This window comes from Peromyscus eremicus, chromosome 9 (genome assembly GCF_949786415.1).
Source record: "Peromyscus eremicus chromosome 9, PerEre_H2_v1, whole genome shotgun sequence".
Lineage (NCBI taxonomy): Eukaryota > Metazoa > Chordata > Mammalia > Rodentia > Cricetidae > Peromyscus > Peromyscus eremicus.
The window spans coordinates 1,955,979-1,978,735 of NC_081425.1; the positions used below are offsets into that span (position 1 = coordinate 1,955,979).

Below are 22,757 nucleotides of genomic sequence, written 5' to 3' on the forward strand. Positions count from 1 at the left end.
CCTTAATTAGGCAAGCCTCTCTGGTGCTGAGCAGCCAGTCTATTCAAACTTTGAAAAGTTCTACCATACAGTTGCCAATCATAAAGAAAATTATTGTTTGTTTTTTTTGAGACAGGGACTCTCTGTGTAGCTCTGGCTGTCCTGGAACTCATTTTGTAGATCAGGTTGGCCTTGAACTCAGAGATTCGCCTGCCTCTGCCTCCCGAATGCTGAGATTAAAGGCATGCAACACCATGTGCAGCCCAATAATTTTTACCAAATTATCATCAAAAACAAAAAGGCCATAATTTTTCAAATCATAGATACAATTAGAGAGGCATTTTTAATTTCTAAGTAAGTAACATAAAAGCAGTTGAAAGGAAAAAAAAAATCAAGGTTAACTTAAAACACTCACCAAAGGTTTTCCCTAACTCTGGTACAAGAGATAGGCTGCAAACACCACCACTGTTCTGCTGAGGGCCCTGCTAGTCAGAGGTTACAGACCACCAGAGCCTGGCAGCTCTCTCAGAGCTTGGCAACATGGAGGACCGCCACCCCCCTCACCCCAGACCCCCAGGCAGAAGACGCCCTGTTCTCTACCTGACCTTACTTGGAGACTGTCTAGGCCCAGTGCCTGACTATCTCTAGTGTGACCCTGGATGCAGTTCTCTGTAGAAGCTTTCCCCTTGCTGCCCATATGACAGTTAGATGCTGTGTTAGGAACATTACTATAGCACTTAACACCAGTTAAGACTTATACTACGAGCTTTATGACAGAAGCGTGCTATTTAATGCAAGTTAGGTGAGTCCCCATCTACCACCCCAATCCTATATATTCTCTATACTCAAATAAAGCTGAAGTCATCTCCTAGAGGGCTATCTCCATTCTATTCACAGGCTGGATAAGACTCTGCTTGATGCTGCTTCTACCTTTGCCCCCCTTGGCCCAGTGGCCAATGGACTTTGGGGGAGGAGGAAACCTGCACGGTTCTAGGCCTATACACACCTGCACAAGTTGTCTAAAGCCTAAAGCAGATCCAAGATACATGGCCAACAATCCCCCACTGTCAACCAAACTGCACACCCACTCTGTAAAATTAGATGTCAGTGTTCCATTGTCTTTCTATTGGACCCTTTGGGACAGAAGAAGAGACAACAGTGAACAAAGACTTGCTGAAACATTTCTGTCAAGTACTGGCTACCCTAAAAGGATCCAAGCTTGAGGATACAGCCAGAGAACTTGATTAAAGAAGTGAGTCTATTTCCATGATAGGAATCTATAAGTTTCTACATGTCTTAGTAGATCGGTCAGGTCTAAGACAGGATGAGGACCACATGACACAGGAGATTCCATGGCTGCAGGCACACAGCAGGGATTGTAGGCAGGAGAAGTCTTTTCGATGCAGTCATAGCACCAGAAAAGCTCAAATGAGATCACAAGTTGCTACTCAACAGCTAGTGGTCCACAGCCCAGCAGCACAGACTTGGAAGGCTCTCTGCCCCACCACCATCACCTTGATTTGGCTCTGACCACTGTTCCAATGCCCCTGGCACATGCACCTAAGCTCTACTTTGGTGGGATCTGGGGGCAGAGGAAGAAACCTGAAACAACAGTGCCTGGAAAAGTGTCTTTGCACAAAAGGAAATCATAATCCAGTTTACATGGAAGCTTGTCTTCTTTCTTCCCTACTAACAGAGAGGTCTTATAAGAAAGACTCTACAGGACTGAGAAAAAAAGGGACCACATTTCCGTATACACTAGATAAGAAATCAGCACAGATTTGTGATTTCACTAGCTCTGAAGCAAGGATGCTATCAAAACTCCAGAAATAAACATCAAGTATATCTGCAAGTATTAAATGAGGGAATGTGGCAGAAACTACCCCACGCCTTTCTAGGCCCCTATCAGCAATCAAATTTCCCCAAGACACATATAGTGAACAACAGATGCAATGACTTTATTGATTGTTATCAGATGGATGAAACTCAGTTGTGTGGATAAGCCACAAGGGAGCAAAAGTACCACAGTTTGCTTCCATGGAAAGTTAGGGCAGACTGACCAGGGGAACTCCAGGTGCTACGTCTTATATGCTGTTCACACAAGTCTTCCAGGATCACCACAGGAGATGAAGAATGGGGGGCATTTCCTCATTACTACACCAAGAACAGTGCTGAACTTGCCACCGTCCTACCTCTTCAGTGACAACAACTAATGTAAAGCAAACCCTGCCACAGAAGAAACAAGATGACATGTGGGCAAAGAGGGCACAGGGAACCAGTTTTTGGGAAGTGCAACCTCCGTTTCAAGCCAGCCTTCCCTAATTCAACGTAGACAGTGATGAGAACAGCCAATGCTGCATCTTGGGATACAACTGAGGAAAATTTTATAAAAGAAAAGGGTAAATAAATTAGGAGCATATAACACAAGAACAACTACTCAAAGAAACACAGGAAGACTTCAGATAAATAGTTCTCCAAAGACTCAAAGCAACCATAGGAAATGTGACCTTCTTTAAAAAAAAAAAAAAAAAAACCAGCTCAAAGAAGAAAAACAAAGGTTCAAAGAAGAGATTATACAATAACAGAAGGAAATGAAAAGCAAGCTGGTAGAGCTCAGAAAAAAAAATGAAGAGAAAAACAACACTATAGAGAAAAAAGCCACATGAAGAAGCAACCAAAAATAGAATGTGACTAAAAGAAACACCAGGACAGAGAAACTACACAACAAAACAGAGCCAGTCACATGACAGCAACAGTGAAGAAACAGACTTGGAGAAGGAAGAAAGACAACACAAAAATACACAATTGTCTTCTTCAAAAAGGCATATAAAGCAAAAAGATAGATATAAAGCCAAAGATGTGACAAAGTAACTTTTCTGTTTTGTTGTTTGTTTTTTGAGACAGGATCTTACTACCTAGCTATGGCCAGCCTAGAGTTCACTATATAGTCCAGCTGGCCTCAAACTTACAGAGATCTGTCTCTCTCTGCCTTCCAAGTGAAGGGATGAAAGGTGTGTGCCACTATGCCCAGCCAGAGTAACTTTAAAAAAAAAAAAACACTGAATTTGTAGGCTTATGATATTAATGGAATTGTATGCCTAAAGAAATAATTATATGGCTACTTGGGCAAAAATAAGAATCTACACCCAAGGAAGGAAAAGAAAATAAAGTCAGCCTAATTAGCCAAGAGCAATACCAACACAGAAAATCTCAGAGCAATTTGTTCCAAGAAGACCAAAGGAAATAAAGTAACTAATTTTATACCCAGCCAAGGTTTCCCTAAGATATAATATAAAAATAAATTATCTGCAATGTAGGGACTTGAAGGGGGTTCTGAAAATGAGACATCTTTATAAAACTACTAAAGTAAAACTACTCTCAAAGAAATACAGAACGATATATAGTGTTCTATTCCTTCTTAAGAAAACACTAGGCACATGTACTTTTTGTTGTTTTGTATGTTTTTTGAGACAGTGTCTTGAATGTAGCCCAGGCTTGACACAAACACCAAATTCTCCTGTCTCTGCTTCCCAAGTGCTGGGAAGACAGTTAGGGACCACAACAGCTATCTTTAAAATTAAGTAACTTGTTGTTTGCTTGTTTGATTGCAGTGTTGGTATGGAGCCCAAGGCCTCTTATAAGCCAGGCAAGTGATTTACTCTGAACTATAGCTCCAGTCCCCAGTGATCTGCAATGATTTAAAATTTTTCACTATTCTTTAATTCCCAACAGGAAGATATACATCTCTCTGAGAAGGTGGCCTTTAAGCTAAGATCAGAAAGATGAGTTGGAATTAGGTAAATATGCTACTATTCGGGGTGTGCAGAGGAATATACCTAAGAGGATAAAAATGATTCTTTTTAAGAAATCCAATCCTGTAAGATAGCTTAGTGGATAAAGCACTAGCTACACAAATGTGAGGACCTGAGTTCAAATCCCCAGATCCCAAATAAAGCCCAACGCAATATCATCTTGCTATCACCATAGCATGGGAGATGGGAGACTCCTCTGTTGTAGAATATTATTTTAACTAGGGAAAGATATGTTACATTTGTTTATGCTGCAGAATATTATTTAACACATCTTTACACAGTTAAAGTTTGTTTATGCTGCATTTAATCATGTAAAGGTGTGTTACTTTTGTTTATGCTGCATTTGTTTAATGATGTAAGGATGTGTTTAATTATGTAAACATATGCTGCATCTATTTTACCTTGCCTACCTAGGGCATCTTGATTGGTCTAATAAAGAGCTGAATGGCTAATAGCTAGGTAGAGAAAAGATAGGTGAGGCTAGCAGGCAGAGGGAATAAAGAGGAGGAGAAATTTAGGCTCAAAAAAGAATAGAAGGAAGAACGAGAGGAGGAAAGAACAAGGGAGATGCCCAGGGCAAGAAGCCAGCCATGAGAAGCAGTGAAAGTAAGATATACAGAAAGAAAAGTAAAAAGCACAGAGGCAAAAGGTAGATGAAGTTAATTTAAGTTAAATGAGCTAGTCAGAAAAGAGCTAAGCTAAGGCCAAGCATTCAAATAATAAGTCTCTGTGTCATGATTTGGGAGCTGGTTGGTGGCCCAAAAGAAAAAAAGTCCTGGTACAATCTTCAGAGGCTCACAGGTCGGTCAGCTTATTGTACACAGCAGTGAAAAACAGAGACCAACACACAATGTTATTTTTTGATCTCCACATGCACACCATAGCATACACACCCATATTCACACACACAAATGGCACACATACACACATTATATAACATAACACATAATTTTTTTAAATCCCAAAGGAAAACAAAACAAAAACTCCTGTGGCAAGAAGCAGCCAACAGTGAACAATGAGCTCAGGTAAGGAGTGAATCTACCCTTAGCATGGGATACCATCTCACAGGTATCTGTGATCACAAGCCAGGAAATCTAAGCTGGCTATTGGTGGCTAGAGAGAAAATACAAGTACTGACAGTCACACTGAGTCAGCCAGAACACACACTGGCCACATGTCTTCTATTACAAGCAGAGGGTGCACAGAAGGGAATCTGAAGGTGGTCCCAAGGAAGGAGAAGCAGTGCAGCAGACTGCAGAGGTTCTAGGAAGGGATTTACAAGAGAGAGGAAGAGTCACTTCTGAAGGCAAGAAGGGGGTGGAATATGCCAGAAAAAAAATCAATATTCAAGAAGTGGGTAACCACAAGCAGAGGGTACAGAGACCAATAGAAAAGGACTGAGAGGAGGCAGAGAGATTACAAAGACTAAGAAAAGGAGAACTCCAGGAACAGAGGGCTGGAGAGGATCCCACACTAGGCCAAGCTCTTCTCATCAGCTCACTTCCACTTCCATCCACATCTGGATCTCCGTATCACCTCTCCCCAGATGTAGAGGCCACAAACCTCCCCTAAGCCCTCCAGGGTCTCCAAAAAGTTCTCACCAAAGCAAGGGGAATTTTCTATAAGCATGAAATGGTCATTTCCAAACCTGAAACAGAGGGGACGTGGTAATGCCAACGTAAGAGTGAGGAAAAGGTAGTGGAGAAGGTGCACACACTAAAGTAAGCAAAGGACGTCAGGCGGCTTACCATTCCACAGTCATCTAAAGATGACATGCTAATTTAAAGTCATGGGCATTGTAAATTTGGATGAATCAGAGCTTGGCTATGGTGGGTGGGGTTATAAAATGCATCTCACATGCTTTATTTTCTGAAAACTTTCTCCCAGCATAATCAGAGAGAGGTTTAATTGGAAGTTATTCAAAATAAGGATATTTAAGGCATTTCATAAACAACCCAAAAGCATGATTTCTTTCAATTTTCAGAAGGTATTTTTCCACATTTAGTCACCTCCCTGTACATCTGCATTTCACTGAAAACAGCCCACTGCATTTGTGGCACAGGCAATGCTGGTGTGAAACATTTCCTGTGAGCTGTTTGGAACATTCAGTTTTCCTATCCACGTCATCATAAGGGGAAAAATACACACCCTAAATTTATATGGCATTTGACTGAGATTACTTACATTACCACAAAAAACAACAATATAAAGTACTTCCTCAGGGTTACCGCCTGACACAGTAAAAACACTGTTGCTTCTGATGCGGCAGCACCTGCTAAGCTTTTAAAAACTACTCAACATTAGGAGGAATGTAAAATCAAAAACAAAGTCTTTCCCAGCCCTTTCCCACAAATAAAACTACAGGAAGGTGTGGGCTTCATAAATGCTTCTAGTTTGCCCTTGGCTTTGTCACATGTAAAGTCCACTTTTCTAAATTTCATGTTATTCAATGTCTAAGAGCTTAGCATTATGCAGAGGTAAATCTGAGCTAAAACTGCAGGTATTCCATCCACTGCTTACCTTGCTTCTGCTCCTACCAACACACTGGAGATAGGAAGCACCAGCTGAGAGGCTCCACTTGCTTTCCAGAAAGGCATAACTAGCTCCTGGCCCTTTAATAGACTGTCATGGTGGATTATTTACTTCCCTGGGTTTTCTGTTGTTTATTCATTGACAAGGTTTTCCTTCATAGCCCAGGCTACACAAGAAGTCTTGACCCTCCTGCCTCAGCTTCTCAAGTGCTGGGATTACACATGTGGTATAGGAACCTTCTAAATCATCATACTACACAGAAAATGAATAAGAGATCGTTTTCAGATTTGACTCTCAGGCTGGAAAAAAGTGTCAAAATTATAGACACAGCTCAGTCTTCTCCTCCTTTTTCACATATAAGTAAACTAAAGAATCATATAAGTTAACTCACAATAGCAATTACCTCGAGGTACTTCTGAGAGAATTCACATAAATCTATATTAAAAGCAAAAACAACAAATGGAATGTAAGGACTGAGACAAGAGCTGGAGAGAGAGTTCTGTGGGTCAGTATTTGCTTTTCTTCCAGAGTTCTATTCTTAGCACCCAAATCAGGTAGCTGAGCATACCACATGTGTACATGCATACACAAACACACATGCACATGAATGTATGTGCATACATAAATTAAACTAAATCTTTAAAGATTAGGACACAGGGCTACCACATTATAAATGCTCATTTTTTATTATTCTAAAAAGACTTGCTCTATAGAGATGTTTGTTTTCATTTTTATGTCTTAACTACTAATAACAAAAATTTTATTGTTTAATTGTACGTCAATGAATAGGCATATCTAGACTCTTCGTTCACAAAAGCATCTGTACACTGTAATTGGTTGTTTTTACTCTTTGCTGGCCCACCACCAAGCTCCCATATAAACACACATGGAGGCTTATTCTTTCTTATGAAAGCCTGGTCCTACCTTGGCTTGCTTCTTAACTTATCCCGTCTACCTTTTGCCTCTGGGCTTTTATCTTTCTCTATTTGATATGCCTTTCTTTCCTTCTTACTCCATGGCTTGCTGTGTAACTGAGTGGCTGGCTCCTGGTAACCTCCTCCTTTTTCTCTCATTCCTTGATCTTCCCCTCCCAGATTTTGCCTATTTATTTTCTCTGCCTGCCAGCCCTGCCTATCCTTTCTCCTGCCTTGCTATTGATCATTCAGTTCTTTATTAGACCATCAGGTGTTTTAGACAGGCTCAGTAACACAGCTTCACAGAGTTAAACAAATGCAACATAAAAGAATGCAACAAACTTTGCATCATTAAACAAGTATTCCAAAGCATGAACAAATGTAACATATCTTAAAATAATATTCCACAACAGTATACCATGCAATCAGTTAGTTGGGCTATTACTCCCATCGAGCATTACTCCAGTTTACTGATATGTAAAACATAAGTATTGTTTCAGACTGTCAATAAGAATATAATATCCCTGTGATTTAGCAGGTCTAATAGTTTTGTTACTTGTTTGCTTTGACATTTAAGTGAAGAACGACAGTTCTGTGCTATAATTAATCGTTCTTAAACTTTCAATATTAACTATAGCACATTCTATGTCTTACATTGTAAAAGGAAAAAAACAAGTTTTTGTAAGTCTTTGATCACATTTATTGTGTGTGTGTGCATGTGCATGTACATGTATGTGCACATGCACACACTGACAGACAGAAGACTACTTTTTGGGAGTTGGTTCTGGTCTTCTATCTCACTGAGGCAGGTCTCCTTGATTCTGCTGCTGTGCTGAGAACTCCAGGCTAGTCTGAAAGCCTCTGTGTTACTCTCCTATCTCCACCTCTCATTTCGTCAGAGTGCTGGGACTCAGATGCATGCTACTGCATTCTACTTTTTACATGGATTCCAGGGATCAAAATCGTGTCACCAGACTTGTGCAGAAAGCACTTTCACCAACATTAGGCCAACTCACCAGCTCAGAGTAGGTTTTTTTCAGTCCTGCTCTTCTACTTACTAAGACAGTTCTCTAAAAGGTCCTGATACCCTGGGTGACTTTCCCACAGATGAATAAAATGGCTATCTTAGAAACAGAAGGACAAGCATTTCTGGTGTTTGCTCTTTACACTATCACCTTGCAAACAGTTTAATTTTTCTTCCCAAAATATGCATAAAAATTACCAAAAAACATCAAGAGAATTATATATAGTGACAGTGAAGCTCCATCAACTGGTTATAAAAGGTCATATTAAATATGCATTGTTATAAATACAATTAAATATATCTCAAATGATGTGAATTGCAAAAGCAATATTTAGGTGCTGATCTATACTACCACCGGATGATTGCCTAGTTTGTTTAATTATCACCTCATTAATTGATCAATAACAACTTTAATTTCAGTTTTATGGCTTCAAAAAAACTCTATGTTGTCTTGCTCATGGTTTAATTCCATTAGCAGTTTCCTTTGGGTTGTGATAAGGTCAGCCTCTGAAGATCATACTGTAACTTATATCAGCTTAGTGAGCAACTCCAGACAGACAGGCTTTACCACGGGCAACCATGGAAGCTTGGGCTCAGATGGGGTGGAAACCCTGCATCTCTCTGTGGCGTCATGAAGAGTAGGAAGGCTTGTTTTGTCTTTTGACAGTTCCTCTGTTCCCCTAATCACTCCTGTCTCCATTTCCTCACATGTAAAATGCAAGTTCACAGCACAGTTCCTTTGCACACTTCCTTTACAATTGCTCAGTAAACACAGGTGGTGACAGTTCTATCCCCATACTCATCATTCACTTTGTACTTTTCTCCTCTTACACACACACACATTTTTCTTTTTTAGGGGGAAGGGTTAGGGGTATGGCTCTTACCTAGCATACTTGAGGGTCCTGAGTCTAACAACCAGCACCTCAAAACAAAGTGATTTTGCTTGGCTCTCCATTTTCCTGTTTTTGCTCCACTCAAAACAGGGTCTCATGTGGCCCAGGCTGACCTCAGCTCACTGTGTAGCAGAGGACAACCTCTGAATCTTGATCCTTCTGACTTCATCTCCCAGTCCTGTAATCAGAGATGTGCACCGCAATGCCTGGTTTCCTCTATTATTTTCCCACCAACACTTCTATTATTTGGCCTGTAATTTCATCTGATTCCTTTTAGCACCTCTTTTTCTTTTCCTAAGCATTTCACTATTTCGTGTCTCCAACACATGACTTGGAAGTTCAGCACTCCTGAACATGTATATTGCCACGGAACGTTCACAAGAATGACTCCCTCCTCTTCCTGAACCCATTGCCACTACAACACACTATTTCCTATTTATCTTGCCTATTTGTATTACCTAGCATATTTGTGCATTTCTCAGTGGCAGTTCAGCATTCTAGCACTATTTCAGACATGCAAAGCTTCTCTGTTCTCTGTCTGGACTAGCTCCTTAACTTTGCCTTGTTTTCTGACACAGTACTATGGAATACATGCTTACATCAACTCAAGTCGTGTGCTGAAAGCTTAATCCTTTCTTGTGACGAGATTAGAAGATGGCTCTTGGAAGGTAATTCAAGTCACAAGAGTGAGCCCTCATAATGGCCCAAGTATCCTTACAGAGGGGCAAGAACTTGTTTGCTTGATCTGTGTACTGTGCTCTTGCTCCTTGACCCCCAGCCATGGTGAGACATAGCCATTTGCAAGCCAGGGAGTGGACCCTCCACCCAATACTGGGTCGACCAGAGTGCTGATTGTGGACTTCCAGCTTCCAGACTGGAAAAGTAAGCACTTATTATGTAAAGCTCCACAGAATACATAGTAAGGCAGTCCAACCTCAGCTGCCTTGATAGCTGTAAGAGTACAGACCAATTACACTGTAAAGTGTCTCTAGTTTGGGATCATATTTCCTCACATCTTAGCAAGGCACGGACAGCAATGATGCTGAGATTTTTCAGCATCAATCAGGTGCCACATAAATGTCAATCTGTCTCACTCCCAGTGATGTCACTTACCTTATTTCTAACTAAAATGCTTCCTGTCAACCTATGTTAAATTCAAAGGAAATACATCCAAATCTGCTTCTATCCCTACCAATTATACACCACAAGTTCCACTATCCAACACATTAAGTTTATTCTAGACTTTCCTCATCCAAGATTTGCCAAGCCCTTCAAAGAGAGAAACAGCCTTCCAATGCTTGGTTCACTGAGTCCCTCCCTACTTCAATTTGACCAGTAGACACATGGATGATCTGCCCTACATATACATCACAGCACATGAAAGAACGTTATGTTACAGAAAGTAATATGGCCATGCATTAGCAAGCCAAGGTCTAGCTGACTTTGTACTTGAGGTGAAATTTAAAAAGAAAGAGGCTTCACCTGAGGGGAAAAGGAGTGAGGTCAGGGATGGTTTGGAGATTTAGGACACAGACAAACCCTGCAACTCAACAAACATTAAACAAATCAATTTCTAGGGCTGTGGTCTGCCATTAAACAGTCAGGAAAAAGAAAAAGCAGCAAGAAAGGGCAGATCAACGTGAACAGCACAGGGCCCAGCATTCTGTTGTCTGGACTTTGTGAATCCTTTAAATCTCCAGGGTAGAAAGTGAAAGAAAATGAGTCATTAGGTCAGGCTTGCTATTTGGACAGTTGTAAGAAGTTCCAAAGATTTCCAGCCCAAACTGTGAATAAGTTATCAAAACAATTTGGCCAGAGGGAGAAATCACTTACTGAGCAAGGCAGCAGCTTGTTTGATGCATTCTTGGCTCTTTCTTTCCCATTACATCCTCTCCCATTTTCCAGAATTCTTTGCTCGGTCGCACAGTCACCTACTCACTCTTCTCCTGACTTTTTTTCCTTATGAGTGACCTCAACAACTTGAAAATCTTCCCCAAACCCTACTGCCAATCAGCTATAGCTTTTTCACCTCCACTGACCAGTTGAAACTGTGGCTTTCTTGTGTCTCATGAGTTTTGTTAGTTCAAAATGCTTCTTGGCTTCTAGTCATTTAATGAACAGAAATGTAATTCCTTCCGCTGGCCCTCTAGCAACTCATCATTTTGACTCTCCTTCCTATCTCTTTTAAATTCAAGTAAATATGCACAGATACCCATTCCCAGCTATATTCCTGCTAAACTTGGACTAGCCACATTACTACCACACTCATGCTGCTTAGTATTTGCTTTTGATCTTTTGTTGCGTGATCCTTGAGCACACCATGGATGAAGTCTCTTCTTGTTTGAAATTCTACAGCATTTTGCATCTCAATGTATTTATCCAATCGCACCTTATGACCATCATTGACTATCACTCAAACTCCTGGAAGTCCATAAGAGCAGGTTTCATGTCTCTCAAGAAGAGCTTAACACAAGGCCTGGTAGATTTTTGGTAACTACCTACTACATTAAAGTAAAAATGATCTAATTACATAGAAAATCTAACTTAAAAAGTGGGTGTGTAATTGTGTGTGCAACCATGTGCATATCATGGAGCACATGTGAAAGTCAGAGGATAACTTTGTGGAGTCTGTTTTCTCCCTCCACCTTTATATGGGTTCTGGGAACCACACTCAAGCAGCTAGACTTGTGAAACATGCACCTCTATCTGCTGGGCCTTCTCACTGGCACAGAAAAATACAACTTTCATTTCTACAACTACAGGCCTATTAAAAAGCTATGAGAACCATGGCTTAGACAACAACATCATGGCATCAAAGAGACACAAGTCCACAGCTTCACCTTCATACGCTTTAGTGTATATTTTTCAGGCCTTAGATTACTAACCACTAACAACATGGTTTTAGTTTGAAGTTTCCTAATACAGCTGCTATAAGATTAATAAAGATACCTCTGAATTAAAACTATTTTTAGTTGTAAAGTCCTACAAGATGTGAATACTTCTATTTAAAAATCCACAAATGCTTACAATAGCAGTTATTTCAACTACAAAAAGGACTCAATTAAGCTCTTTTGTAACTTAAAACCTACAATAGAATCTACAAAGATCTATACCTCATTGCCCACCCAACGTGTCTACAACACAGCAGACTTAATACAGCTCATTTAAAGAAAGAAGTTTAAAACAAATTTAAAATGCTACTTAAAATTCTAACCCATTTCTGGGGTTTCACTTTTATGTCCAGAGAAGTAAAATTATCTATTCACATCATTATATAAATCCTTTAATCTTAATGACTGTGAGCAAATAAAACTACTCTATTATGTGCAAAGCTGTGCTCTCAAACCCCAAGAAGAAGCTGTCTGGCAAGTTTCCATGAGTCTTGAAAGACAGTGTGGCTAATATAGATCAGTTTTGGTAGTAGTTACCAGGAATAATGCGCTGGCTGTGCCAAACTGAAATCTGGCAAGCAAGGAAAGGAATGAGTGGGAAATAATTAGGAATGGTACAAGAATTAATGAGCAAATTAAGCTCATCCTTAAAGATCTCCAGATACAACTGGAGGTTGTGGTGAAATCACTCCTATACTTTAATTCCTTAGAAAGTTATAAAAGTAAAATCTAAAATAGTTTGAGCACTGCCACTCTAAAGCCAGGCATGAATCAAGTCAATCCTTATTATAAGCAAAAATCATGGAAAAAGGAGAAACAGCCCCAAACTGTCTTGATTTTTCCATCTCTCACTAGGCAAAGATCAGTATTCAGAGCACATTCTAACTAACTTTACTATTATTTTATCGCAACAAGTCTCAGGAAGTTGCAGCAGCAGCAGAGTGCAAAATGAGTAGAACTGGCTCATCTACATAACATCACATGGCAAAATCATGACAGTTTTGCTGAAGCGTCATAATTGGAAAAGGTTCATTCCAGCCCTTTTCTTCTGAGCTGAAACCTCAGCAAGCATCTCTCCTGGGCCACCTCTGCAGGCAGGAGCTTTTGGCTGAAGGAAACAAGAATCAAGCATGCTTTAACACAAGGAAGCTGAGTTATTTAGGAGGAATCCCAAAGCAGAGATACCTACTTGAGCAAGCATAAGCTAAACCTCTCACCACTTACCTAAGGCAGGTGCTTGCTTTCTGGAAAGCATTTCAACTGATAGAAACTACACTTGCATGGACATGAAGAAAGATGCCACCTACATAAGTGGACACGCCAGTGTAAAGGGTGATAGGAGAGATGCAAGGAGTTTCTCGATGACATTTCCATTTGATTAAAGCAGAGCATTTAGCAAGCTCCATTAGGTCCATTTTGCTAAGAAATTAACTTGTACATAACAAATAGTCTGTTAAGCTACATGGTTCTCACTGTAGATGGGAAACTTCTGATAAAGGAACCAGAGCAGGAATAACCTGGAAAAGATGCAGCAAGTATAGGTACCTTCCAACAGGAGGGGTTAAGGCCATTGTGCAAATTAAGTAAGCAGCTGCCTTGTGTTCTAGAGAGCTATATGCACACACACACACACACACACACACACACACACACACACACACAAACAGTATATCTTAGTAACCTAATATGCCCATCATCCAAGTTCAAAATGTACCCCTTCAAAGTCAATCTTGTGATGTCTGTATCTTTATGGATTCACCCACATGCTCTAAGACTGTTAAGAAGTAAGCCACACACTTCTCATGTCACCCATAAATTCAATATGCATGAAGTTTAGCCTATACTAAGACATGCATCAAACTCTGGCATTACATTAATCAAATAAGTTAATCTCATGATCAGCAATAATAACAATTTTCATCTTATTTTATGGTCTTCTTCATCTTATGGTCTTCTCTGAGCATTAGGAGCAGAGCTGGGAGGTGGCAAGTGGGCAATGGTGCAGATAGCTAAAAAAAAAGGTTACCTGAAAAAGTCACTAACCACATATCCTACATATAAATGTTTTTCCCGATTTCTGTTCATTGAAGGGTGGGGTCATAATAAAGTATCCCTATTAGTCTGGGTCACACAGAAGTATTTCAAGATGCATAGAAAAATGATTATTAACATTCAAGTTTGCTAAACCCATTCAACCATTCAGTCCTTTGCTTTCTGATAAGACTGCCAACAACTATGCCAATTGGCATAGTTAGATTTTTGTAACATCTATACCTGCCTACTAGTTAGTTTAGCCTGCAGAAAGGAGTGACTGATGGCTATAAGTTCTAGCAGCATGCCACCCCACTGACTCTGTGATAGCATTTTAAGACTACAAATTCCTCAACTGGGTTATTTTAAAAGTGAGTTTTCCAAATTAAGTTTCTGTTTCTCCATTTTCAAGAGAGGGACAAGTATAGCATTCATCTGTAACTATATTTTGTTTTAATCTGAAGTTTTATAACTAACAAAAATTCAACATACAAGAAACTTACTGAATCATACATATATTTACTTCAAATATGTATTTATAAATTGAAAGAAACAATTTCAAGATTATCAAATGTTAAATTTATGATTTCATTTAAACACCACTAAACAAATGTCTAATATTTTGAAACTTTTCTCATTTTAGCACAAGATTTCTTATTATTTCTTTAATGATTTACAAACTTCAAGCCAAGAAATATTTAATGTGGAAAAAACATGAACATCAGAATCTTATACATCTGCACATTCAAGCATCTACTTTATCTTTATGGTTAAAGAAATGCTCACAACTTAAACTCATGAAATACTTTCAAAATAATCAAAACAATTCATCAATCTTTGATTTATCTTTGGACCAGAATGCTTCACTTTGGTTTACTATAATTAATAGTGACAGTGTTTGTTTAAATCCCACAGTTGGAACACATTGCCCATAGCTGATGAACGCTCTTAGACCCAACGGAGTGCTTAACGGCAAAGTGCAACCCTGACAGGAAGTACAAGCTGCAGTCAATACAGAAGGAAAGCATGGGAGATGTACACAATGTAGCATGTTCTATCTGGTGTCATTACTTAAATTGCTACTTTTCCTCAACAATCTATTTTGCAGCTCCAGCAAGTAGAATAAATGGTAATTTTACCTGCCAAATTTGGCACAAATGAGAACAAGCAACTTCATTAGCAGAACAATGCTTTCAATATGATTTTTTCCCTTTTCCACCCAGTGCCAAATAGTAGAACAATTCAAATCAAGAAATCTAAGCAAAATTACCTCCTCTTGTTGAAGTTTTATATGCTTGAATAAGCAAATGATCTACAGAATGCTAGCAAGAATATCCTCCTTGTAAGTTAGTATTTGTGTGTGTGTGTGTGTGTGTGTGTGTGTGTGTGTGTGTGTGTGTATTGTAGCTTAATTACAAGCTGGAATGCTATACTCATCCAAGAATGAAACATCTCCTGCGAGGTAAAGTTTCCAGTGTACTGGGGGCAGGGAGTAGCTTGCCTATCGAACATTAAAGCATATGTGGTAAGTAGAACTGAAAGACTAGGCTTGAATGTAACTTTTGTTAAAATGTCAATGAATGTACCCAAACCAGTGGTGTGGAATGAGATTGAACAGGTCTGTTTTAGTCTGTGATAAAGTAATACAGTAACATCTACTACTACCCCCTCACCAATTACAACCAGCTCTCACACTTGGTGTTTTTAGTAGCAGCCTATAAACAAAATCACAAATTCTTTCAAGCTCCTCTCAGATCTGATCAGAGGCACAAGACCAACTCTTCTATTACTCACTCTCATCTTGAATAAGGGGATATGCATAACAAGTGTAAGTCACTGTCACTAGATTAAGAGTAAACTGAAGTACTTCTTTGTCACACTGAGTGAATTTGATAGTTACTCAACAGGTCTACTCAGTTATTTGTGACACACATTGTGTGATGTTTATACTCTCTATCTGGATCCTTAAACATCCTCCATACAAGAGCCATACATCACACAGCTAAACACAACCAATAGTTTTTATTTAAAAACCTGAGTGATGGCCGGGCGGTGGTAGCGCACGCCTTTAATCCCAGCACTCGGGAGGCAGAGGCAGGCGGATCTCTGTGAGTTTGAGGCCAGCCTGGTCTCCAAAGCGAGTTCCAGGAAAGGCTCAAAGCTACACAGAGAAACCCTGTCTCGAAAAACAAAAAAAAAAAAAAAAAAACCAAAAAAAAAAAAAAAACAAAAAAAAAAACTGAGTGATTAAATGGGGCAACAGCAATGTAAACCCATTTCCATGTGCTGCCATGAAAAATATGACCCTAAGAACACACACATCCACCCAGAGACAGGCCTTCCACACAGAACTTTAAAATTTAGCAATGTCTACCTTTTATTGAGGTTTAAATACCATGATTTATTTTGTAACATCCTCCATTGGAAGGGAAACATTCATTGAGTCAAAACAGAAATTTCAGTTCTGGTAATTGAATGTCCTTTGGTTTTATTTCCAGCTGTTTAAATGTGTCACTTTTTCAGAGAAATGGATCTAAACCAAAGAAAATGAACGTTAACCAGCTGTCTAATATACATCCCACTCAATGATTCCTCAGAGCATCCTATATCAGAGAGGTTTTTATAAAAGAGGATCTGAGTCTCTGAGTGCAGAGAAAGGGGCCAGTTTGATCTAGTTTCTCAGGCAGAGACTCTCGGCGGTGGGAGAGGGGAGAAACATACTAGCAGGAATGGATACTGTAATGCAAAGAATGGGCACTCTGAGAGTGCCTGAGGGTCATCCATGAGGTAGAGGGTATGTAAACAGACACCTGGGAAAGTGCCAAGGAAATAGGGAAGGCAGGTGGAAAAGGGATCAAACTCCCCAAGAGCAGGACTGAGTCTGGCATCATGACAACATAGGTGTACTTTCCAGCAGGTGAAAAAGGAAGTACCGGCTTTAATGGAAGGGACCCAGGGCACAGAGAGGGAAGAAAGCCTATGTCTGTGATGGCTTCCCCAGTCGCACTAGACAAAATATCCCCAAATCAATTACATAGACATGAAGACTTTCTAGAAGTATCTTTGAGCTGCTGTGTTACAACCTCAACACGGGTTCCCACGAGAAATGCATAACAGAGTATTAGAATCTCAGAAGTAACTGGCACTGACAAGTCTTGCCAGCGTTTGAGTGTTTTTATCCACTTGTACAAATTATTCACATGCTGTTCACAAACGGGAAGAGATCTGCTTGCAAAGTAGAGAAGTCATTAGATTTTGAGAAAAACAAAATGTGTAATTCGCACATCTAAGGTGCAACAAGCACACTCACCACTCTATCAGAGTCTTCATCTACATTACCTCATTCAAGGTTATACAAACCCTAGAAGATATTAGCCCTACTTTATAGACAAGGAAAACCAGGGTGCTTAAAAACTACGTGGCTTCTGCTCGCTTCCACAGCCTCCTGTCCAGGGTTGGGGTTTAGGTCCAAGTTCATCTCGGTGTCTCACGGCCCTTGTTTTCCTGTCTACTAGCACTTCATAAAACACTGCTGTGGCGGTGGCTCAGGGAGTTAAGTGGCCTCCCCTTCTGAACAGTTACATAACTGGTAAGGGACAGAGGAAGTTTCACTATCTTCAAAGACTGTTGTTTGCAAAACAACATCAGCTTGTTTCCCTACCATCCCTTACCTGGCCCCAAGCTGAACTTCAAATGCTGCTGGTAGCTAGGTTAATTTTTCCAAGTTGAAAAAAAAAATGGAGAAAGAAATATAATGGCCTATCTCCTTATATCTGACTTGTTGACTATTTCTTGTTTAGACTGCCCTGTTTACATAATAGAAAACATGACCACTGTGATGTACTGCGTATTAACTTCAACAGCTAGAAATAGTTTCCTAATAAGCTGTCTTGCAAATTGACATAAAAGGCAACTCACTAGTGTTCTGACCCTTGATACTTTCTATTTCTACCAAGATTTTCAGAGCATTGTCAACAAATAAAATTACAAAAACATGTACTACTATTATAAAGGCAAACCATTAAAAGGGCAGCTTGAATAAACCATACCTGTGATTTTCAAAGTGAGTACATGTACATAAATGCAATAAAATATTTCTGTGTCACGTCTATCGTTCTCCTGACACTGGGAGTTCCACCCAACAGCCGCAATTTACAAAACAAGTGATCCCAGAATAGAGAGCACAATGCCCAACTGTGGCTTGGCCCCATCCACCATAGCCCTAGACGATGTCATTGCTCAAAATACACTTTTAACTTGTTAAACCTTTCTTGGCCATTTTAACTATCCAAGAGGGGTCTCTCTATTCTTTGAGTTGAAGAAACTGCCACAGTTATGCATCATGGAGGCTGGTGAAGAGATGGGAAGGATCATTTATGGCTAAGACCCAAGGAAGGAGTCTCGGCCAGTATGAGACTATCAATTCTTGGATGGAGTAGTGAAACAAGACACCAGAACAAGCTGTGAGCTGTGGCTTTGGAACAGTTTTAAGCTTCAACAGCCTAAGCTGACTTTATCTTTCCTTGAAGGCCAGGGTAATATGCAATGCAAGAGTAGCTTTTAGGCTTTTTCTAAACCTCTGGATGTTAGCACCAGGAAGATCTAAAATGCAAACCCATGGTACTGGTAAACAGCCTCCAAAGCCCCGAGTTCTCCCATCTGAGCCCAATAAATGCAAGAGTGCAATTTTGGAGACCATCACAACCCCAGAAATGTAATTAGGATGTGGGCAGAGAAGACGAAAGATGCTGTGATGATGGGGCACACTGGACCCTTAGACACACTAACTAGAGGAGAAAAGAAAACATTATTGGGTATGGGGTGTACAAGGCACTATCCATTCTGTTGAAATGTGACAGTTTGCAGCTAATTTAAAAAAAAAAAAAATGCTAGCCCAGCACATTTAAAGTCATATTTTACTATAAAGAGCATCTTTTAAAAAGATATTTACTGAAGAGCATACCACGGCCCCGTACCATTGCCAGACGAACCAGAACAAGCGCCACCTGCACTGTGACAACCCTGGTTTGGTCACTGGCTTTGTTCTGTGATTAACACTGGCCATATTTCAGGTTCTGAGCGTAGTAACCTCATAGAAGCATTCATCCAGGATCATAAGGCCGTATCCACAGGTTAATGCCATCTTTTCAGTTCACTCACAAGCAAAATCTAGTAGGGCACAGCTGCAGTGGGGGTCTGAGAAGCGAGATCTATTCCACAGATCTCGATGGCCACTCTAACCAGACTGGTACAAAAGGAGCCTTGGTGTGGCCAGCTACATTTGTTTAATAATAACAGTTGTGTAAACACGAGGTCCTCTCAGTTAAAGGAAACCAACATCAAAAAGCAGTGAAACACAGAACCCGAAACCCCTCTTTCTTTGAAGAAACCCGTTTGAAGCGAGGTGTTTCTAGTTATGGGTGAATGGAATGAGAATTCAGCTGCAGCAAGCGGACATCCAGTCCCAGGAAGGACTAATTAAATCCATCTGAGCAGCGGCATCTTGAGCCGCCTCACACATTTCAAAGAGAAGCCCGTGTCCGCCTTTTTCGAAGACATCAAAACATTTGGTGCAGCTGCGGCACATTGAGGCTCCACGACAATGTTGTTTTTATGGGATGGGAAGAGCTGAAAGAGTCATGCCAAGGTTCAAAACTATCTCACCACTGAATCAGCAAGGGCAGGACATTCCTACTCATCGCCACTGGGATCCCTTTCTAGCCTCTGGCTCTACTTAGCAGAGCTTCTGTAAGGCCTCCAGAAGGAGAGGGCAAGCCAACACTTAAAGTGTCCCACACATTTGATGGTGTGTGACTAAAAATTTAAGAAACCAGCATTTTGTGATGTAAAGATTCTAGTAGTTGACAAAAAGCAGAAAGAGCTAAGAACTTCAAAATCTTGCTTTAACGAAAATATTCTACTTAACAGCCATCACTAGGATTATGAAGTAGTAGAATAAAGTTGTGCTCAGAACTTGGAATATTGTCCCGAAAGAATAAAGTCCTCTTAATATCTAGCCTGCAAGGCTCCTAACCTCATCTAAACCTAACATCGTGCCACTGTAGGCATGTGCTGGCACATGGGAGCAATCACACTTTTCCTTAAAGACCAACGTCTCAAAGTCATCCCAATACATTGAGACATAAAAACCAATGTCATCCACACAGCAGCTGAAATTCAGTTGTCAGGCTCAGAAGCAGAGCACTTGCCTAATATGTGCCATAAGTTGAATTCAAACCCCAACACAACAGGAAATGAGTGAGTGGGTGGGTGGGTGGATGGATGGATGGATAAATGGACAGACAAACAGATGAGTGGCAAGGTCTGGCCAGCAGGAGAGCCTGGCTTCTGGGTTCTCTTTACTCACTCAGTTATCATGAGCACATCACTGGGCCACCTTCCCCTGAGTGCTCTCTCCTGTCAAGAGAGGAGCTGGCCTAGGCTTCTACCAACAGCTCTACCATCCTGTGGCACTTTTCTTCAAATGCGATTTCAGGAAGACAGATTAGTTTGAAATACAACTTGGTTACTCGCACAACTAAAAACTTCTTTGCCACTTCCTCTGAATCTCCAAATCTGGGCACCCCATGACAGATGAGTAAATTAGTGCCAACTCACGGGGAATTTCACAGTAGAGGATGACTGCCTGGACACAAGCATGCACTGGCACAGCACAGACAGAGGAAAAGGCAAAGTGTGGCCAAGAGTAGAACAGACGGCTTTCTCCATTGACATCACTACTTTAAAACGCTGCCTGAAATATGCACCAAATACTTTACATTCGGTAACAGAAATTACCCTATTATCTAAATGGGGAAACCCCAGTACTTAAGAAGTACCATTTGCAAGAAAGGCGTGCATTCAATTCCCATGAGTGCCAGTTACAGCCTGGCATATGAAAAACAAGGTAAAAGGTTGTAGCTTGGGGCAGAGTGCCTGCTTAGCATGCACAAGGCCTGGGCTCCACCTCCAGCAGGGCAGAGCAGGAAAATTTTAAAATGAAGTATGAAAATTAAAGTATCTAAATGAAACAAGTTTACAATGCATTCCTAAATTCAAAACTTTAAAGCTTGATGCGCTCTACCAACATTCTGGACTGCAGTTTTTAAATGTCCTGAATATCAATCAATGCTGTTAAACACATTGTGTAACTAAGTAAACAAAATATCAATACATATATGAGCAGAAGCAGCTGTAACAGCCTTTAAAAGCTTGGGAAGTTCACTCCACAGCCAGCGGGTAGGAATAAGCTACTCCAAAATATGCACCTTGGCATATGGAATATTTTAAGGTTTAGGAATTAGAGAAATGGCAGGTGCCGGAAGGACTCTGACCTTCCCTGAAGCAGGTCATGAGACTGTATGAGAGATAGCTTCCCTTCCCCAGAAGGGAAAGAGCACTCTTCTCTCCAAAGCCCCACAAGAGGAGTCTCCATAGGGCTTGCTTACTGTCCTAGTTACCAACCTTCCCTCACACAGCTCATCCTACCACATTCCCCATGCCTCTCCACTAAAACTCAGTCTGGAAATTTTCTTTGGGTCTTTGATTCTTTGTGAAATCTCCTGTGTCAGGTACAAATGCTGTTGGATAAATGTGTGTGTTTTCCCCCTTGTTAACTTGTTTTTTGTGACAGGGGCGGCAGCTGAGAGCTTAGAAGGGTAGAAAGAAAAGACATTTTCTCACTACAATAGGCTACAGGAAAAAAAAAAATCTAGATAGGCAGGTGATATATTTAGATGAACCAGCTGCCCCGTGAACACTATTTCCTTCTTCTCACATGAAGTCCTTGCACCTTGGCCCCACAATTCTGTCCATAAATTTTTTTTGTACTTTTCCAGGTACTCCTATATCCAAACATAGTATTAGTTTGCATTTGCTTTGCTGAGTATCTTTTTCTAATCATACAATCAAGACTAATCAACTTGAATGTAATAGTCTCCAAATTTGACTTTTTAAAGATGGGAATTGTGTTCTTTATTATTACTGAGTGTGGGTGCACATGTGCCGGGTGCCAAAGGAACTTTCAGGAGCCACCCCCCACTCCCACCACAGGAACGGGAGACCAAACTCAGCTTGTTAGGCTTCCATACCAAGTGCTCCTAACCACTGAGCAATCTCACCAACCCAAAATCATGTACTTTATGTAAGACAGATACCTTTTAATTTTCTTTCCTTTTTTCTGCTAAAAGAAAACAAAACACAGGGGAATCTGTGGCTGATATGTAAAATTAAATTAAATTATAAAATTAAAAAGAAAAAAGAAAACAAAACAACAACATAAAATGCAAGGCCAGTGAAATGGCTCAAGAGTGAAGGCATTTGCTTCCAAGCCTCATGGTCTGAGTGCAATCCCAGGACTTCACATGGTGGGAAGGAGAGAGCCAACTCCTGCAAGTAGTCCTCCAGCACCCAGGACACAAGTGTGCCCATGACACAGAAATAAAAATTTAAAACCCTTTAGATTAACACTTTTACTTTGTCTTTTTTTAAAGAGTATGAAGGGATTTGGAATATCGCAATGTTAGTTAGGATACTATTGCTGTGATGAAATACCACAACCAACCTGGGGAGGGAAGGGTTTGTTTAACTCACATTTTCATAGCACTGTTCATCATCAAAGGCCCTCTGAAACACAGCCTGTGTGCTGACTCTCAGGAAACACTTCCCAGAAGATTTCACCT

General features: G+C 40.4%; 1 protein-coding gene across 3 annotated transcripts in view; it reads right to left on the reverse strand.

Moving 5' to 3' along the window:
- Pcca (propionyl-CoA carboxylase subunit alpha) overlaps positions 1-22,757 on the reverse strand; it is a 378,979-nt gene that overhangs the window by 102,354 nt on the left and 253,868 nt on the right. The window lies entirely within an intron of this gene.